At 36.5% G+C, this 20699-nt stretch overlaps 1 protein-coding gene across 1 annotated transcript in view; it reads right to left on the reverse strand.

Moving 5' to 3' along the window:
* LOC131675175 (uncharacterized) overlaps positions 1 to 20699 on the reverse strand; it is a 929507-nt gene that overhangs the window by 833245 nt on the left and 75563 nt on the right. The window lies entirely within an intron of this gene.

Below are 20699 nucleotides of genomic sequence, written 5' to 3' on the forward strand. Positions count from 1 at the left end.
CAAGACAAAAACCTTCTAACTCTGTTGTTACCAGAAAACATAAAAGTTCAGTTCTTCAAGAAATGGAATATTCTCGTGATGAATATTTATCTGATCCTGATTCTGACAACGACGACATATTGAATGAGGAAAGTGATGGAAGTGATGTTTTAAACGTCAGCCTACCCGTAGAATCGTTTAGAAAAATTTCAAAAAATTACAATGACACCCAGGAAAAATTGGTACCGGATCATAATTATGATTGGAAACTTGGTGAACATGTATTTGAAGATAATTTGTCAGATGAATACGAGGTGTGTTCAAAAAGTAAGGTGACTTTTCAAATTTCACGGGCAACGTACTTTCGAATATCGATTTTTTTATTTTGTCATGTTGGTACACTCTTCCCGAACATCTGTACCAAGTTTCAAGTGTATAGCATTTTTTGTTTGGTTGTGAGAGACGTAAAGGTTATAAGTGTTTTGCGTGCTCAGCGATTTCTTGCTATCGAAAAATATGGATCAAAGGATTTGCATCAAATTTTGTGTAAAAAATAAAATAAAGTGCTCCGAAACACTTGAAATGTTGACGGTGGCATACGGTGAAACTGTTCTAAGTAAAAAAAATGTTGAATGACGTCAACGACGACCCCGATTTACTCAAAAGGGTCATAACTGGTGACGAATCATGGGTATATGGTTATGATATCGAAACCAAAGTCCAATCGTCCCAATGGAAGAGCCCAGATGAGCCAAGACCGAAAAAAGCACGCCAAGTTCGATCAAATGTCAAAGTTTTGCTCACTGTTTTCTTCGATTACCATGGCGTGGTGCATCAGGAGTTCTTACCATATGGACGTACGGTCAATAAACAGTATTATCTTGAAGTTGTGCGCCGTTTGCGAGAAGCAATACGAAGAAAACGCCCAGAATTGTGGAAAAACAATTCATGGCTTTTGCATCACGATAATGCCCCTGCTCACTTATCTTTGCTCGTGAGAGATTTTTTGGCCAAACACAACACCACAATCATGACTCAGCCACCATATTCACCGGATTTGGCCCCATTTGACTTTTTCTTGTTCCCAAAACTGAAGAGACCTATGAAAGGCCGGAGATTTACAACGATTGAAGAGATAAAGACTGCATCGCTGGAAGAACTCAAGGCTATACCGAAAAGTGCTTATGAGAAGTGCTTTGAGGATTGGAAAAACCGTTGGCATAAATGTATTGTATCTGAGGGGGATTACTTTGAAGGGGACAACATAAATATTGATAAATAAAAAAATATTTTTTCTTAAAAATACAAAGTCACCTTACTTTTTGAACACACCTCGTATGTGCTGACTGATCGCGATATAGCTGAAATACTTCAAATGACCCCTCTCCAGCTGTTTGAATCATTATTTTCACAGGATTTGAAAGCTTATATTATCGAAGCAACGCATGAGTGTGAATATGATCTCAATTTAGAAGATTTGGATAGTTTTTTAGGAACCGTTATTTTTTCTTCTCTGAACAAACTATCAGCACAGAAAGACTATTGGTCTAATGATCTACTTTTAGGATCTAAACATGTAAAAAAGACTATGAGGAGAAATAAATTTGAGGCTATAAAATCAAATCTCAAATTTTGCTTACAACGTGACAAAAAAGAGGATGACAGGGTATGGAAACTCAGACCAATTTTAAATATTTTCAAAAACATATACTAAAATACGGTTTTTTTCAACAGGACTGTCTGTGGATGAAATGGTGGTTAAATTTTTTGGAAGATTGTCTATAAAACAATTCATTCCAATCAAGCCTATTCGGTATGGCATAAAGATATGGGCTATTTGTGGATCAAATGATTACTTATTTTCTTTTGATGTTTATTGTGGTAAAAAGTCACAAAATAAATCAGAGTTGAGCCAAATTGCACTAGGCACTTGAGTAGTTCTCCAAATGCTACAAGACCCTTTAGTGGATCAAAGTTCACGTAGATTGAGTAACTACCATGTTTATTTTGACAACTTGTTTTGCAACCCTGATCTTCTAATTCATTTGAAAAAATTGAATGTCAGAACAGGTGTTATGCGGAAGGACAGAATCCCAGAAAAAAATGAATTAGAAAAGAAAGCAGACAAAGGTACGTATATACCTAAATTTGATAAGAATAATGGATTGAACTATATAACAGCACGAGATTCAAAAGATGTTTCAATTTTATCGACTGCAGCTAGCGCTACTCCGTTGAGACCTATGAAACGATATGTAGAAGAAAATTATGAAAAATCTGATGTTCTTTTTCCTAATGTTTTCTCAAAATATAACGAATTTATGGGCGGTGTAGATGTACACGATCAACATTGCAATAATTTTTTACCTTTCATAAGATCAAAAAAGTGAATATGGGTAATGCTTATAAGAATGTTGCAAGCTTCCATCATAAACGCTACTATTTTGTATAACATCGTTAGGAATAAAAAGAAAAAGATAGGTACAAAAAAAGTTGCACTGGAAATTTGTAGGAATAATATTACAAGATCTACAAAACCAATTTTAAAAGAACATTCTTTAGACCATATGAAGAATTCCCGAAAAAGTAGCACCATTCAATGTATAATAAAGACAAACAAATTTTGCAAAAAATGTCTCAGGTACTTTTGTGCTACATGCCTGGAGAAAAAATAAGCTTGCATTATCAATTCTAAAATAAAAATCAAATCTGTTTCAATGCCTTCAGACTCCTCTTTCGTGAAACATCAAATTATAAATGCAGACAGAAAAAAAGTGTAAAAATGAATTGTGCAAAGTAAGAACTCTTAGATTTTGTAATACCTGTCAATTTTACATCTGGAAAGAGTGCAAAGATATCAGTCACAAATAAAACATAAATGTATCGATAGTGGAAAGAAAGCAAACAAACAAAAAAATTAAAAAATTAAAAAATAACAAAAAACGTAAAAATAAAAGAAATTACAAAAACAAAAAAGTATTAAATAATTCTTGATAAATGTTAAAAATTTGTTAGTCATATTTATAGTATTGGGTAAGGAACTTTAAAATGCAAATTTTTTTCAAATAGTCGCCATATTGGATATGCCAATTTTGAATTTTCTAAATTTGACATCAAACTCGTAATCAGAGCCCTCGAAAACATATGTATACATGTGCATGTGTATATATATACATATATATACACATATAATAAACTATAAATAGGTAACACGTTATTTATAACCCATTTTTTTAGTTTAAATAACTTTGCGAACAAAATCTCGAAGAAGCTCCAATTGTTGTAACAGTACGCTCTTTCGGGGTTGTTTTACAACTACTAGGTGAAAAAATAAAATAATCACAGGGCATTCTTCCATTCATTAGACCTCGACCGCCGTGTTTTTATTCAATTTACTGAATTACAAGCAGTCTTTCACATTGAAAATTGCATATTTTGAAAAAAGTATCCATAAAAACAACCCTTTTTTTTTTTTAAAATAAGGGGTTGAAAATTGTTATAGCGTATTTTAAATGGCATAGATCGATAGAGTGACCTCAAAAATAGCAGATGATGGCTTTTGCATTTTTTTTGGAGCGTGAAAATAGATGAGAAGAGGCTGTTGAAAGTTGATGGACAAAATGGACATTTTGGGGCGAAATGGGTTAATACGGTGTCTTTCTATTATTTAACTAAAAAAACTCATGTCCTTGCAGTGTTTGTGTTTGAATTCATCATTGCAATCGTTACCACTGCAAGGTGGCGCTGTATTAGTTGAGCGCAAATGCTCAGCTGCTCTCGTAAGCATTGGTATGCGCACGTAGTCGACATTGAAAAATCGACCTGAAATGATTTCATTGGCGATGGCGGTTTGCGTTGGCTCGTGCCGTGATTGCTTTTATTTTGAATGTTATCGGTGTTAATATTTTTTCCCAGGTCAATGGGTAATATTGGTTAGTATCCGACAACATTCAAACCGTATTGATGACTAAACGTTAAATTTCCAAGAATCGTTACATGGCGCGTTTTATTATTTAAAATGTGTACAATCAATATTCGAATTGTTAAGTCGTTCATTGACTGATCTTTGCACGAATTGGTATGTACGTGCGTTAAGTGAGGTCATTAACGTCTCGTGTAAACGCGTACTTTATTATGAACTGGAGTTCTGACCTGTCACGAACACCACAGTTTCATTTACGTTGAACACCATGTACGAGGGTCGTTTGAAAAGTCTGAGCAAAAATAAAAATTGCTTGATTTTTTTTAATAAATCTTTTTTATTTTTCAACATAGTCTCCTTTTAGGCTTATACACTTCATCCAACGCTGCTCTAGTTTGTTAATCCCTTCCAAATAATAGGATTTGTCCAAGTCTGTAAAATAGGCATTCGTTTCTGCAATCGCCTCCTCGTTTGAATAAAATCTTTTCCCCGCCAGCCATTTTTTCATATTAGGAAACAAGTAGTAGTCCGACGAAGCCAACTCTGGAGAATAGGGGGGATGTGAAACGAGTTGGAACCCTATCTCCATCAGTTGTGCGGCCACAACTGCTGAGGCGTGAGCTGATGCATTGTCGTGGTGGAAGAGGACTTTTTTGTGGGTCAATCGTGTACATTTCTCTAGCAACTCGGTTTTCAAACGATCCAATAACGATGAATAATATCCGCCTGTAATGGTTTTACCCTTTTCCAGATAGTCGATGAAGATTATTCCTTGCGAATCCCAAAAGACAGTCTCCATAACTTTCCCGGCCGAAGGAATTGTCTTCGCATTTTTCGGATCAGATTCCCCCTTGGTAACCTATTGTTTAGACTGTTCTTTGGTCTCAGGAGTGTAGTGATGTATCTATGTTTCATCTACAGTGATGAAACGACACTTAAAGTCTTGCGGATTTTACTGGAACAGCTGCAAACCATTCATGCAACACTTCACACAATCTCGTTTTTGGTCAATCGTGAGCAATCGCGGCACCCATCTAGCGGATAGCTTTTTCATGTCCAAATGTTCGTGCAAAATATTATGTACCCGTTCGCTCGAGATGCCTACAGTACTAGCAATCTCACACACCTTCACTCTTCTGTCAGCCATCACCATATCATGGATTTTACCAATGATTTCTGAAGTGGTAACCTCAACAGGGCGTCCAGAACCTTCAACGTCTTTTGTGCTCATATGGCCACTCCAAAAATTTTGAAACCACTTATAAACCATTCTAATCGAAGGTGCACAATCACCATAATGTTTATCAAGCTTCTGTTTAATCTCCTGAGGCGTTTTGCCTTTGAAAAAGTAATGTTTAATCAATATACGAAATTCTTTTTCGTCCATTTTTTTACAACCACTCGATTTCTTTGATTGAAACGAATGTAAAACGCAAAGTAATTGACCGATCTGGCTGAAACTTGGTCTCTACTCTTCCAAGATATGCCACTAACTAAAAATAACCTTGATACGCCATCTCTCTGACTTTGCACGGACTTTTCAAACGACCCTCGTAGGTGTGGATAAAGTTTTAGGGACTGTAGAGTATTTATTTACTTGAAATGTTAAGCTTATGAGCTGTGTATTTTCTAGATTGATTAATCACATTATTGCTTGATTTTTTGACAACATTACTGTTATATTCGAAAAATTAAGAAATTATCAGTTTGATGTTATGATCAGATTGAATAGTTTTTCTGCTTATCATTAATTGGAGTTGATCATATTTATGATTATTTGTTGCAACATGATTAGTTAGTCGATTTCTACCAAATTTTTACTTTTTAAAAGCACAATTTGCACATTGTACTATTTTTCTGTCATTGAGATACAGTGTGATCAAATAAGATTGAAATAATCAATAAGTTCTAAAAGAAAATAATAAGTATAAAATAAAATTAGTGGATTTCTTTAATTCGAAGTTAGAAGATATAATTTTCTGTCTTACAATTAGAGAACATTTAAAAAAATTATAATTGTTACTTCAAGAATTTAATTTATTATTATAGATATATATTATTTAATTTATTATAGAACGCTGTCTTTATTTATAACAAATATACACTACATACTTGTATATAATAATCTTAGTTTCTCTATAGTTATAGGAGATATGCAACTAGCTTCATCTGACAGTTTGAAAAATGAGGGAGAACAATCTTTACATGCATCATGACTAAATCTATAACTTAAGGTGGACTTTGAACCACCAGATTTATGATATCAAGTATATGAAAACATTATTTCTAAAAATGAGTACATACTCGTGAAACTAGCGACCTCATGCTCAGAGGATAGAACTGTTACCTATTGAACCGTGATACTTATTTGATTATGTGATTTAATAATAGTTTTATCTTATAGATTTAATAATAGTTTTATCCTTGATCTCGTTTCGCTATCGCCAAAAATTGATACTTGTCGCCAATTGAAGGCGCAAAGTTTTAACCAAATCACGCACAACTAACAATCATGGCTAAAGGTTAATTTTATGCAGGGTTAGTAAAATTTAATGAAACTACGCATAGTTATCAACATAATACGTATATTCTGGAAATCAAGAAATCGTAGAAATAACCATGAAGAGACATTCGCATCAAGTTCAAACATACACACACTCTACCACACGCGAACAAAATCAATGGGACTCGCTGAGCTCATAGACGGAAAACAATTAAATAAACTCGCACAACAATCACGAGGTAGTTGATGGGTTGCAATTATCATCAGTCGGAGTCCACCCACATATATAAACAAAAAAACGTAGATTACAGAGAAGATCGGCAACGATATGGCAATAATATGCTGCAAGTGCCTTTCTACGGCGATTGCTTACCCCACTTTTTGCGGCAGCTGCAGATAATGTCAATCCTCGACGTTATCTCTACTGTTTCTCAAGCACATTTTGTTCTGCCTCGTTAAGTCAATGCATCATACTTCTCTTTTCTTATCATTTATTTTCACGGGAAACTTGGAATTACTTTTCGGCTTTACATTAAATTTGCTCAGCGATTGGCAAAATATTAACGCTCTCTCTTATTTCTTTCTCTTTCTCACATTTACTCTATAGGTGAAGCGCACATATACATGCACCTAGCAACGCATTGTAACATGATTCTCGCGCTTCACTTTACACTTGTACTTTCAATTTCTTTTTCCGAAATGACGGTTACGTTGTACATTGTCTTTTTCTTTTCTATTTCTTTTTCTTTTTCTTCTCTATTTTCTTTATCTTTTTGTTTCTATATTCTGTTGACATAACCCATTCATAGTAAAAATATTTATCCTTATTATTATTGAGACTGTGGAATTAACTTTATAACGAGTGATTTCTTTTTGTTATGTCTCTCTCTCTCTCTCCTTTTCTCCTAATTATATCTCCGTACCTACATGTTATCTTGCAAATTATTTATAAAAGGGATAGGATATGGCAGGCAAGATACTCTGCTGTAACGATGACGATGGCTTTGTCACTCCAAACTTACACTGTACCTATTAGATAAATAAGAAGTTGTAAGCAAGAAAATTACAGAAATGGAAACATTGGATATTATATTATAATGTATAAAATCCCATTTATTTATCATCTAAATCATTTATTTAACTACATGATATTCATATTCATATTCATGACATCGGGTACACAGCTAATGAAAACAAGGTATTGATTATCCAATCAATGAAGGCGAGTTGGAAATATCTAAAGGATCAAAGCAAGAAGTTGACTATCTAGAAAATTATGGTTAAAGTAACGTTTATCTTAAGGTACTCAATAATACCCTCCGTTCAAGTTTATGCAATTTTAAATTCTACGTTCAAAGTTTTCAACTGTGGACAACAAAACGTGACGCAGAATAGCTCTACAAGCTCGTGTGATGCGTTTCATCATATTGCCGTGATATTGATTGCTGTGCATAAATAATGTTTTTAAAGTTGCCCAATAAAAAGAAATCTAGGCTTGTCAGATGCGGCGATCTTGGACACCACTCAGTAATGTTACTACTAATGCCTGTCCATCGTTTTCGGTATCTTTGGTTTAGATGACACGGTGTACCATCATGTAGCCATAATTGTCGTCTTGTTTTTATTATTCTGCAGGAAATCAAGTTAATTTTAATATACAGCACAAAACTGCGAGGCTCCATCTATGCTGATTACACAAGTATACAAATAATAGGTCATTTTGTAAGAGTATGAGTATGAGACTGTGCCACACATACGGTGTGGGTGCGTGTGAGTGCGTCCAGCTTATGCTAACGAACGCAAGATTTGAGGGCGTTGCGATCGCGCCTTGGCCGACGATGCGATGGACGCCGAGTCGCCGCTGCGACACTGATTGTTCGGACCTACTCTCGAGCGCCTTGCGCTTAAGTTGTATCTTACCATGTAATTTATAAACTAAGTCTTTTAAAAAAAAAAAAAAAAAAAAAAAAATATGCCTCCTGCAGTTATTTCGCCCACTCTTACAATTTTTTGTATCACAAGCCAGCTATGGTATTTCCGAAGAATTTTGGTGTGCTAGAACTAATATGGTCTCTGAATTGTTCTACTACGTTAGATTTTTGAGATATCCTAACCGAAAAGTGTAAAAAGCACCGTTTTTTGACATATTTGAGGTTATGTAGCATCGTAAATAAATTTTATCACAGAAAACTATTTAAAGCAACTTAAAGTACAAATCTTCATAATGTCGTTGAGTTTGCCGAAATATTTTCTTTTTCGCCAAGATACTGCATTTTGAAATTTCATATTTATTAATTTCTCAACATTCAAAAATCCATTAATCTATTAAGTTCAAAGTGGACGATTTTCTTTTACTCTTTTCAATTAATCTTTTATCAGAAATATAAATCAGGAATAGACATTTCTGACGTCAAATTGTCTGGATTTTCGATCTATGCTGTTAGAATTTTGAAAAACTGCGAACGTATACGTGTGTACGAGGTCTGTCCGGAAAGTATCGGTCCTACGTTTATATCTTCGCGGCATAGTGTTCGAGCGACCTCTACCGGACAGAAACGTCAGCAGTAAAGTCTCAAGAATCTATTGGTTACTTACTGATACCTGCCGGACGTATACGAGATGCGCAGCGTGTCTTTGTTTACAGTGCCTTTTTCGCGTTCGTCGGATTTTGATATTGTCAAAAAATGACTGAAAAACAAGATCAACGAAATTTGCATCAAATTTTGCTTTCAACTTGGAAAAACGAGTTCGGAAACTATTCAAATGATGCAAAAGGCCTTCGGAAGCGAATGTATGAACAAAACACGAATAAAAGAGTGGTATAAACGGTTCAAGGATGGTCGCACTTCTGTCGATAGTGATTCTCGTTCCGGCCGACCTTCGACGACAAAAACCGCAGATAATATTGAGTGGGTGCGACTTACAATCGAACAACATCATCGCATGACTGTGCGAGAACTAAAAGAAGACCTTGGAATACCAAAAACTATCATTTCAGAAATTTTAACCGAAAATTTAGGAATGAAACGCATGTGAGCGAAATACATCCCAAAATTGCTCAAAGCAGAGCAGAAGAACACTCACTTAGAAATCGCTCTGGACAGTCTGGAAATGGTCAATAATGATGATAATGTGCTTAGAAAAGTTATTACAGGTGACGAATCATGGGTTTATGGTTATGATCCTGAAACAAAACAACAATCTTCACAATGGAAGCATTCTGAATCGCCAAGGCCAAAAAAAGCACAACAAAGTCGGAGCAATGTTAAATTAATATTGATTGTTTTTTTCGATTGTGAAGGTGTTATTCATCACTAATATGCACCAATAGGTCAGACAATCAATAAAGAATACTACGTTCCGATTTTGAAATGTTTGCGTGATGCAGTAAGAAGAAAACGGCAGCACTTTTGGGAAAGTGGTGACTGGCTTCTCCATCACGATAATGCGCCAGCGCATTCATCCAATATTGTGCAGCAGTTTTTGAGCAAACTCAATATCGCATTGCTTCAACAACCTCCATACAGTCCCGACATAGCCCCTTGTGACTTTTGGCTGATTCCAAAACTAAAAAAACCACTCAAAGGACACCGATTCGATGACAAAACAACGGTTGAAAACAATGCGACGAGTGTACTTAAGGCTATCCCTAAAAGTGAGTTCCAGGACTGTTTTGAAAAGTGGAAACACCGATGGAACCGTGTTATTCAATCAAGTGGGGATTACTTTGAAGAATGCCACCCACCAGATGATAAAGAATAACGCTAGCACGAAAATATAAAGGTAGGCCCGATACTTTCCGGACAGACCTCGTATATGCGTGCGTGTGCGTTGACTTTAGATTCATGATCAGCGACCCCAAAATTTCCGAGTAACACTATTTAAGTAAATTCACTGAATAGAAAAATTCGTGAAACAAAGGGTTAATGGAATTTCTAATTTTGAGAAATTCATAAATATAAAAATTTCAAAATGCAATATTTCGGCAAAAATAAAAGATATTTGGGCAAACTCAAAGGCATTTACAAAAGGGTGATTTGTACTTTGAGATACTTTAATTTATTTACGATACTACATAACCTCAAGTATGTCAAAAAACAGTGTTTTTTTACATTTTTAGGGTTAGGATATCTCAAAAACCTGACGTGATGGAAAAATTATGAGGCCAGATTTTGATTCAGTGCATCAAAATCCTTCAGGAATATTATATCTCGTTTGTGATATAAAATCTTGTATACCTGTGTTATCAACATGACTACCCCATGAGGGTTCTAGACAAACCAATAATGACTGTTATAAATGATCGAATTTTACGTTACCATGAATTGCCTCATCCAAAAAAATTACGTATCTAAATAATTCAGGCTTTTCATGGATTCTTGCTGGTACCCAATTGCGAAAGTTGAGTCTCTAGCGGAAATCATCTGGCACTAAAGCTTGAGTCAACGTTATGTCATACGGATGGAATTTATGAAGACGCAAAATTCTACTGGTTATTGATCTCGAGATTCCAGTATACGTCTGGATGACATGCAAAGAGATATGATAATCCAAATCAACCATTACTAAAACAACGAGAATTCATGGATTATAGTTATTCTGTATCATGATGCAACGACAATTTCTGCGTATTCGTGATCGATGACTCTCTCATCATTGAACGATTCGAATTCTCACGTGGTCCGGGTAGTGAAGTCTCCTTGGATAATGTTGTTGGTAATACCTTGCCACAGCACGATAACGACTTTGACATGCCCTAAGAGACAACAGAATATTATAAATTTCGTTTCTCGAACTATCTGGTATATTTGGTTCTTTTGATCGCTAGATACCAAGAAAGTTCCACATGAACTATCCTGTGAAAAACTATAATTTTCCGATTTTGCTGACACTTTGTAGGCTTGTCCGAAATCACCCCAGAAAGTAAAATAATTATTTGATTATTATTATCTATAAAATATGCTGTAATATGATTATTCTAATGAAGGCTAGCAATATATAAATTTCTCAGTTATTTAGATACTCTGCCTAGATAAAAAACATTTTCATAATTCTAACAGATCTTGTTTTTAAAATAAAAAGGAGCACGTTACACTATTCTAAGTTTACACCATTCTAAGAACTTCGATACAACGATAACCAAAAAAGTTATAACTTTTATTTTATGGAAGAAAAGAATTTTTTTAGAATCAACAAACTGGAGAGAAGTATGTACACTGTTGTTTGACCACTGCAATGCCTACAACTTTTATTATACAATTTTATTGAACATGTCTTCCAGTGTTTTTGGGGTTAATTGTTCAAGATCAGATCTTCCAAAAAACCACTTTAACATTTGAATGACATTTTGACGTGAAGATAACATTTTTTGTACAAAAATCATAAAAAATCAAAATCAAAGCAGTTTTTAATGTCTGTTCGGAATTTGACCTTGACATAACCTTGCAAATACCATGACAAATACAACATGACTACCTCAAAACTAAACAACTGTTCTCTCAAACATTTTTGACTAAATCTCACGCTTGTCCGATTATTCACGTGCATAGATAAAAGAAAATAATGAAGTCTCCGACATAACTTTGGAATTCAACCGAACCTAGAATATAATACCTTATTTGAATGTAGAATTTACTGCTCTTTCTAAATCTAGGATCAAAAATAGGGGTTTCAATATAGAAAATCACTTGAACCTTTAAATGACCTGGAAAATCAATCTCAAGATCAAAACTATTTTCATAGAAAAGTGGCTTTCATCATCCTGAATATCTTGTTTCAACAATTTTTTGTACAACGCCAACTGTCGAAAATTTCTGGCTGGTTTCTTTAAAATGGGACACTCGGTACATATAATGTATATGTATATATAATGTAATTAAATATATATTATATATATACATACATACACGCACACGCATTTTTTCTCATTATCAACAGCCGATAATGTAAGAAAAAGAGAGAGAGAGAGAGAGAGAGAGAGAGAGAGAGAGCGAGAGAGCGAAACAGAGTTACAACTTTTTCGAGAGAGCGCGTAGATCGCCCAATTTTGACGAATGAGCGCGTAGATCGCCCAATTTTGACGAATGAGCGCAACAAGTTGGAGAAAGAGATCCCTTCCACGTCAACTGAAGCTGTTTAGCCGAACCGTAAGCACGTGTTCCTTCTTGTCGACGCCACGTGTGACTTCTTTGTATCGAGATTGCTCAGTTTCGCGTGTGTATTCCACTGTACCGACGACTCGTTGCACATACTTCGCTTGTGACTTTGATATTGTTGCTTGTGAGTGCTTGTGAATATTGCTGCGTACGTATTGGCTCTCGTGCCATCCACCCCCCTTCAGTTCGCACTCGAGCCGTCACCTGCGTCGTAGACTAGCTGGCGAGATTCCTTGCTCCCGGGGCTAAGTTTTCGTTATCACTGTAAGTACTAGCGCGTTACTTCGCTGTCTCTGTATTCGACGTGCATGCAAATTCTCTGTCACGTAATACTATGTAAACCTTTTCTCTGTTAATTGAAAACTTTATTCTATGCTTATTTTCCTTTTTATTTCGTCGCTTAGCTCTTCGTGTTTCAGCGCGCTACATCATCATTCTAATTTTTGCCTATTTTAGCAAGATTTTATTTTAAAATCCATGACACTCTCCACGAGCCCTTTGATATTCAAGCTATTAAGAAGAAAATCTGACGCTACTGAGCCAGGCTTTGTATAGCCCACGTCAAAGCCTGCAACGAGCTGCATCTTCACCTGAACAACTCGGCTTATTTTTAAATAACTAGAGGTTTCTGCTCACGTTGAGCAAAATCGTCGTTGTTATAACGTGTCATTCAACATATTCGTTATGTATGTTTTACTTTTCGACACATTTAAACTTTTTTGTCATCATTTTCGTATTCTACCGGCAGTCAACCGGTAATCGTATTAATGCGTTAAGCGGACTAGCATCACTGCTGCAAGCCTAATCCATTGTTCGATTTTTGTATGCGCGCGTTTCTTTTTCTTACTTGTACTTTTCATTTTTTCTCGTTAGGTTTACAATTAGAGTATGTTCTTGATTTAATTAAGTGTCACTATTTTCACCTACCATCGATTCCTATACTATTATTATTATTTTGCGTACGAACCTATGGTGAGTCTGCTATGAAAAAAACAAGTGTTTATGAGTGGTATAAGCGTTTCCAAGATGGCCGTGAAGACGTTGAAGATGACGAACGCTCCGGTTGACCTAGCACGTCAACAATCGATGAAAATGTGAAAAAAGTGGAAAAAACGGTTCTGAATGATCGCCGAATCACAATTAGAAAAGTTGCTGATGAAGTTGGCATATCAATTGGCTCATGTCATAACATTTTTTCAAATGTTTTGGGCATGAAACGGGTGGCAGCAAAATTCATTCCAAAACTTCTGAACTTCGACCAAAAAAACAATCGCATGAACATCGCTCAGGAGCTGTTAAACGACATCAACGACGATCCAAGTTTGCTTCAAAGGGTCATCACTGGTGATCAAAAATGGGTGTACGGTTATGATGTCGAAATCAAAGCACATCGTCCACCTGGAAGCATTCAACGTCACCAAGAGCGAAAAAAAATCAAGTTCGATCAAATGTGAAGGGTATGCTTACAGTTTTCTTTGACTGCAGGGGCGTGGTGCATCATGAGTTCTTATCACAAGGTCGTACGGTTAATAAGGAGTATTACCTTGAAGTTATGCGACGTTTGCGTGAAGCAATCCGAAAAAAACGCTCCGATTTATGTAAAAACAATTTATGGCTTTTGCATGACGATAACGCACCTGCTCACTCGTAGCTTGTTCGTAATTTTTTGCCCAAAAACAATACCGTAGTCGTGCCCCAACCTCCATATTCACCAGATATGGCTCTGTGTGACTTTTTTCTGTTCCCAAAGTTGATGAGACCCATGAAAGGACGGCGTTTTTCCTCGATTCAAGAAATAAAGGCCGAATCGCTGAGAGTGCTCAAGGACATACCAAAAAGTGAATATCAAGAGTGCTTCGAAGATTGGAAAAAACGCTGGCATAAATGTATTATATCTAGGGGGGATTACTTTGAAGGGGACCACATTGATGTAAACGAATAAATAAATATTTTTTTGGAAATACGATAATTCCGGGTACTTTTTGAACACACCTCGTATATATATATATATATATATATATATATATATACGAGTGCAGCCGTTTTCTTCTTACTGCATCACGCAAACGTTTCAAAATTGGAACGTAGTATTCTTTATTGATCGTCTGACCTATTGGTGCATATTAGTGATGAATAAGACCTTCACAATCGAAAAAAACAATCAATATTGATTTAAAACTGCTCCGACTTTGACATGCATTTTTTGGTCTTGGCGATTCAGAATGCTTCCACTGTGAAGATTGTTGTTTTGTTTCATGATCATAACCATAAACCCATGATTCGTCACCTGTAATAATTTTTCTAAGCACATTATCATCATTATTGATCATTTCCAGATTGTCCAGAGCGATTTCTAAGCGAATGTTCTTCTCCTCTGCTGTGAGCAATTTTGGGATGAATTTCGCACACACGCGTTTCATTCCTAAATTTTCGGTTAAAATTTCTGGAATGATAGTTTTTGGTATCCCAAGGTCTTCTTCTAGTTCTCGCACAGTCATACGATGATGTTGTTCGATTGTAAGTCGCACCCGCTCAATATTATCTGCGGTTTTTGTCGTCGAAGGTCGGTCGGAACGAGAATCACTATCGACAGAAGTGCGACCATCCTTGAACCGTTTATACCACTCTTTTATGCGTGTTTTGCTCATACACACGCTTCCGAAGGCCTTTTGCATCATTTGAATTGTTTCCGAACTCGTTTTTCCACTTTGAAAGCAAAATTTGATGCAAATTCGTTGATCTTGTTTTTCAGTCATTTTTGACAATATCAAAATCCGACGAACGCGAAAAAGGCACTGTAAACAAAGACACGCTGCGCATCTCGTATACGTCCGGCAGGTATCAGTAAGTAACCAATAGATTTTTGAGACTTTACTGCTGACGTTTCTGTCCGGTAGAGGTCGCTCGAACACTATGGCGCGAAGATATAAACGTAGGCCCGATACTTTCCGGACAGACCTCGTATATATAGTAACGATAAACGTTATATCCGCGCTCTATCACCTCGTCAGGATGACTGCCCGCGAGAGGCGAGAGCCTTAGCACCGATCGGACATGAATTGAGGGCGCGCACTGCGCGGGAAGTGAGATAGAGATAGTGAAAAAATGGAGTCTAGGATAGCTGCTCACGCCAGACGGTCGTGGCCCTTACGGACCGCGAACATTTCCTCACGTTTAAACAAAGTACAGCAGTTTTTGTAAGGGGTATCATCTGAGAGAAGAAGGGCATACTGAAAGGTTGTACACGGGTAAGCCGGCAGACGCCAAACTCAACAGCGACGTTTCCAGCGTGGCCAGGGGACCAAGTGGGGTGAACCTAAGCATCGACAAGGTTGGAGCTGTTCTCGCGAGGTAAGCTGGCTAGCTTCGCGTTAATAGATTCGCGCGTTTAGATGTCGTCGACGGCGATATTACGTGAGATCGCAAAACGTCGCAAAGATGGCAGCGCTAATATACGCCACGTGTAACAAATCGCGATAACAGTGCAGGCCCAAAACTTATACACGAATAACGAAATAATAAAGGACGCCTTAGCGGTAAGTAAATGCTGTATATAATATAATTATTGATAAAACAATGGGGATTTTGCCCGAAGACGAGTGTCTGCCCTCGAGGTAAGGTAGCAGTAGGAGGATTGCCACAGAGAAGGCGCTCGTGATTGCCCGTGTGGTCAATCTCTTAGAAAAAATTCAGAGCGCCACTAAAGTGTGCCCCATTGTGTGACGCAGCAGCAACGTTTGCGCATCTTGCGCTCATTTGCGCACGTACACAAGACGAACCTGCAACCCGTACCCGATGTAGCCCCTCATAAAATCATACCCCGTTACAATATATATACCGGGTGTTCCAGACCATCCGTACAGCCACTTTAAAATAGAAAATTCGTGTTTTTGTGAAAAATGTTTCAGATGAAAGTTGTTTACGACAAAGGGGACCATCTATCTGTATAATTAGTTTTGACCTTGAACATCGTTTTCAAGGTCATTTGAAGGTCGAATTGTTTTTTTTAAATGGGAACCCCTATTTTTGACACCGAATTCGGAAAGAGCGGGAAATTTTACGTCCAAAACGGTATTTTAAAATTTTTTTTCATGGCCTTGAGAAGGTCGATTTAAGGTCAAATACTTGAAAAACTGCCTAAAAGCGTTTTTTTAATTTTCAAGATATCGAAAAATGACCTCTACAAAATTTGTTCAGAACCGAGTGGGCCACACAATGCACCAAAAACAAATCCGACGTTTGGATAAGGTATTATGTTGAGTTTCGCGCTATGTGCGAATCCGGGGTCAAAAAGAGGGGTTGGGTTCCCATTTAAAAAAACAATTCGACCTTCAAATGACCTTGAAAACGATGTTCAAGGTCAAAACTAATTATACAGATAGATGGCCCCCTTTGTCGTAAACAACTTTCATCTGAAACATTTTTCACAAAAACACGAATTTTCGATTTTGAAATGGCTGTACGGATGGTCTGGAACACCCAGTATAATACACACCTGTTGATTAAGTAAATAAATTATTTAATAGTGTTAAAAACCTTTCTTTCCTTGCTGCGAAGCTAATCACCACTTGGATCCACTTCTGGCGGGTTCGGTGCTAATGTACACATGTTTCACATGGTTAAAAATGAACTTAAAATCACGAAGTAAAGCGAAAGATGAGTAAAATTAAATCAGTTTTTTTTACTGCGAGCATGGATTAGTACTCTGTTAGCGAAGCAATCATAACCGTGACTAAATATAAAATAAAATGTGCCATCTTTATTTCGCTTCCCAACGACAATAATACATTAGCGATTGAGCTGAAAGATTTAAGTACACGTAAACGCAAACAACGATGTCAACAAGCCGACGCATTTATTTATCGTGATGAATAAGAGATTAAGTTTTATTTAGCCATGGGGTATAACCCTGTAGGCTGGATAGATAGATAAGCTTTATTGAGCTATGGGGTATAACCCCGTAAGCTATGAGCAAAATACAAAGCAGATACATTAAATTAGAACACAGTAATAGGCAGTAAGATCCCTCCTATAAAAAGTCATGGCCTGTTGAGTGAAGCCAGTTTATTCGTGATATGATTGGCAGAGAGACGCGGTGTGATTGGCTGAGACATAGTGTTAAATGCGTGTCTGTGTAGTGTGTGCGTGTTGCATTTCGTCACTCGGCTCACCGCTTGTGGTAGTGACAAAACCTTGACATTTCGACTGCAATGATTACCATAGTGCAATCCGGTGGCATCGTTAATTGTTATTAGTTAATGAAAAATTACAATATAGTAAATGGTAAGTACATTTACAAATGTATTTAAAATCTTTTTCATTTTCTTATAAATAAATTCATTAATATTAGAGAAAAAAATCAATTAAACGAACACGTGTTCGGCTCCTAGAATACTTTTAACTAGCAGTATTGTCTTTCTTATTACTTTTTTTGTTGTATAAAGTTTCGAGTATTTTTTTTATCTTCATGTATGTAATCAATTATATTTCAATAATTATAAGGTTAGTGAGGTTAATTTACAAGCACGTGTTTGGTTCCTTGATAATTAATGAGGTTAGTGAGGTTAATTCACGAGCATGTATTTGACTCCTTGAATACATTTAACTGTCAATATATTATTATCTGGCAAATGTATCGTCTTTTTTATTCCTTTTTTTTATTGAATTGTATGTTAACTACTCTTATCTGCTTCAAAAAATAATAGTTATCAATACTAATATTATTATATAATAATTAAATGTTGTTTTACAGAAATCACCTATAATGGCGTCTAAATTAAATCAATTAGCTATTGATGAAAATAGAGAAGATTCAAATGGCAACGTTGTGCCCAATGAAGAAAATAATGTTATGAACAAAGATCCTTCTAATGAACAGATGATCAATCCACCTTTATATACAAGAGATGAAGATTTTGATGAGCTACAGGATCAAGATAATACTACGTAATTATCTATTATATAATATTTAAATAATAAGCCTATATGTATAATGTAAATCAACTGGTTCTTATCGTTATTTTCTCATGAAATATATAACAAGTATTCATATAGGAAAATTATAGACTACAATAATTGATCGAAGTTAAAAATTGTAACTGTAAAACGTGCTGTAATTACTTTCAATATTTATTGAGAAATTTCATTATTAGTATTTTTTATCTGGATTTTAATATTTTTATTAACTGATGAGCTCATTTCTACCAGCAACATTTGAAAATTCATAATATTGATAAATTACAAAGAACTTAAGAATCTATTTCATTTGTTGTATTAATTGATGGAATATATATATATATGTAATATACATCATTATTGACATTTAGTATATAGACAATTTTATATGTTTGTTTTTCTTTGAAGTGAAATAATAGGATATGTCGACCAAGTTCACGCTCCTACTTTTGTTGGCACGAAAACCCAGTATGAACTATTCAAGTTTGTACTCAACAACGGGAGCAATAAGAGGATCATGTGTTTAGTGTGGGGCACAACGCTTATCCAGCTGTATGAAAATGAAGCTGTGATTGGACGTGTAAGTTCACTTTAAAAATTTATTTTTAACTTTTAAGTTATAACGGGGTTTTAGCTCGTGCTCTTTCCGGGCTAAATCAGTTATATAATAAATAGTTGTCGCGGATTAATATTTTAACAAAGCGAAGTGCGCTATCCAAGACATCCCTGTGCGCCAGTGCGAACAGTGCTTGGGTCCAGCCGCATCAGCTTGCCTCCTTCCTTACGTAGGAATTCGGCCCGCGGAGAGTGTCGTGAGCCACAGGTTACTTGGTGAGGGACAACCTAAAGAGTCTCGCGGCGAAACAGTTATACAACAGGGCAGGTGTATCGGAATAAGTTGCTGCGAATTTCGGTAGAACGAATCTTGTATTTCAGGCACTTACGAATACATACAAGCGCGTGTGGTGGCGAAATGTGAGCGGCAGCGAACAAGGGGGACGACGCAACGCAGCGCGCCGATCTCGTCAGCTACCGAGCAAGATCGGACAACGAATTCGCTTAAAGCGGCTCGAGGCAGGACGCAATGCCGAGCAGAATGACAGAGTGCGTAAACCGGGCGAAAAACTAAAGCGACAAATGCAGGTAGCAAGCAATAGGGGAGAGAGAGAGCCTGAGAGAGAGAGAATCGAGTAGGTACTTACAATAGTCGTCGTCGGTTATCAGAACGGCAGCAACGCACGAACAATAGATCGCGACCACGCTTACTCTTGCCCTACACTCGCGCGGGCGTTCTCGCTTCCTAGCCTTATAGCTGACGGGATTCCTGTCAACATCAGCTATACGCCTTCGCTTATCGCTGGCGGTCTTTGGACTCGTATAATCGCTACTGCGTACTCGCTTACTCCTTCGAGATCTCTCGTTACGCAGAAGAAAAGGGTGTTACTGTCAAACTATGCTAGCGTCCGTACTCGTCTCTGCTCGCATGCCAACTGACTCATTGCGCGCTCTCCTTCTCTCTCTCCTTCGCGATCGCGGTCTCCGCGACATCCGCGCTAGGGACTATCGATAGTATAGATCGTAGGGCTCGACTCTTACCTTGTTCGCTGACATTTCAACTGCGCTACAAATTACAAATTATTATAATGCATGGTAAAGTATACATATGATTAATAAACAAACTGGCTGCAGGGAGAGAGAGACATAACGAGAATGCGACTCGTTATAAAGTTTATATAGTTATTTAATGTATGAAAAATATTGATCGCACTCTGAATTCCTTTTAATACTTTCTATAAATAAATATATAATATAAATTACTAATGAACTTTTGTCTCTTTGTTTAGATTCTACACGTAGAAGGAGCTGTCACAAAGGTGGTTTCAAGAAATTACTACAAGGATATCAACAATTTAGTTCCATATGAATTGCTTATCCAGGACACTACTCGCATCACGTACTTAGGCAGTCATACGAATGAGGAACCGAATTTGGAACCATTAGCAAATGAAATTACGTTTTCTACTGCTGTAAAAGCTAAGGGTTTAATTTGTAAGTATACTGGAAATAAATTAATTTTTACATTGATATTTATTAATTTATTGATTTATATAAATTATATTATATTTTACAGCTATTAGCGGCTACCTAAAACAAGCCTTTGTGCAGTGTACCCATCGTCACAAAA

Source organism: Phymastichus coffea, unplaced genomic scaffold, assembly GCF_024137745.1.
Source record: "Phymastichus coffea isolate CEN01 unplaced genomic scaffold, Cenicafe_Pcof_1.1 PCOF00016, whole genome shotgun sequence".
NCBI classification, from domain to species: Eukaryota; Metazoa; Arthropoda; class Insecta; order Hymenoptera; family Eulophidae; genus Phymastichus; species Phymastichus coffea.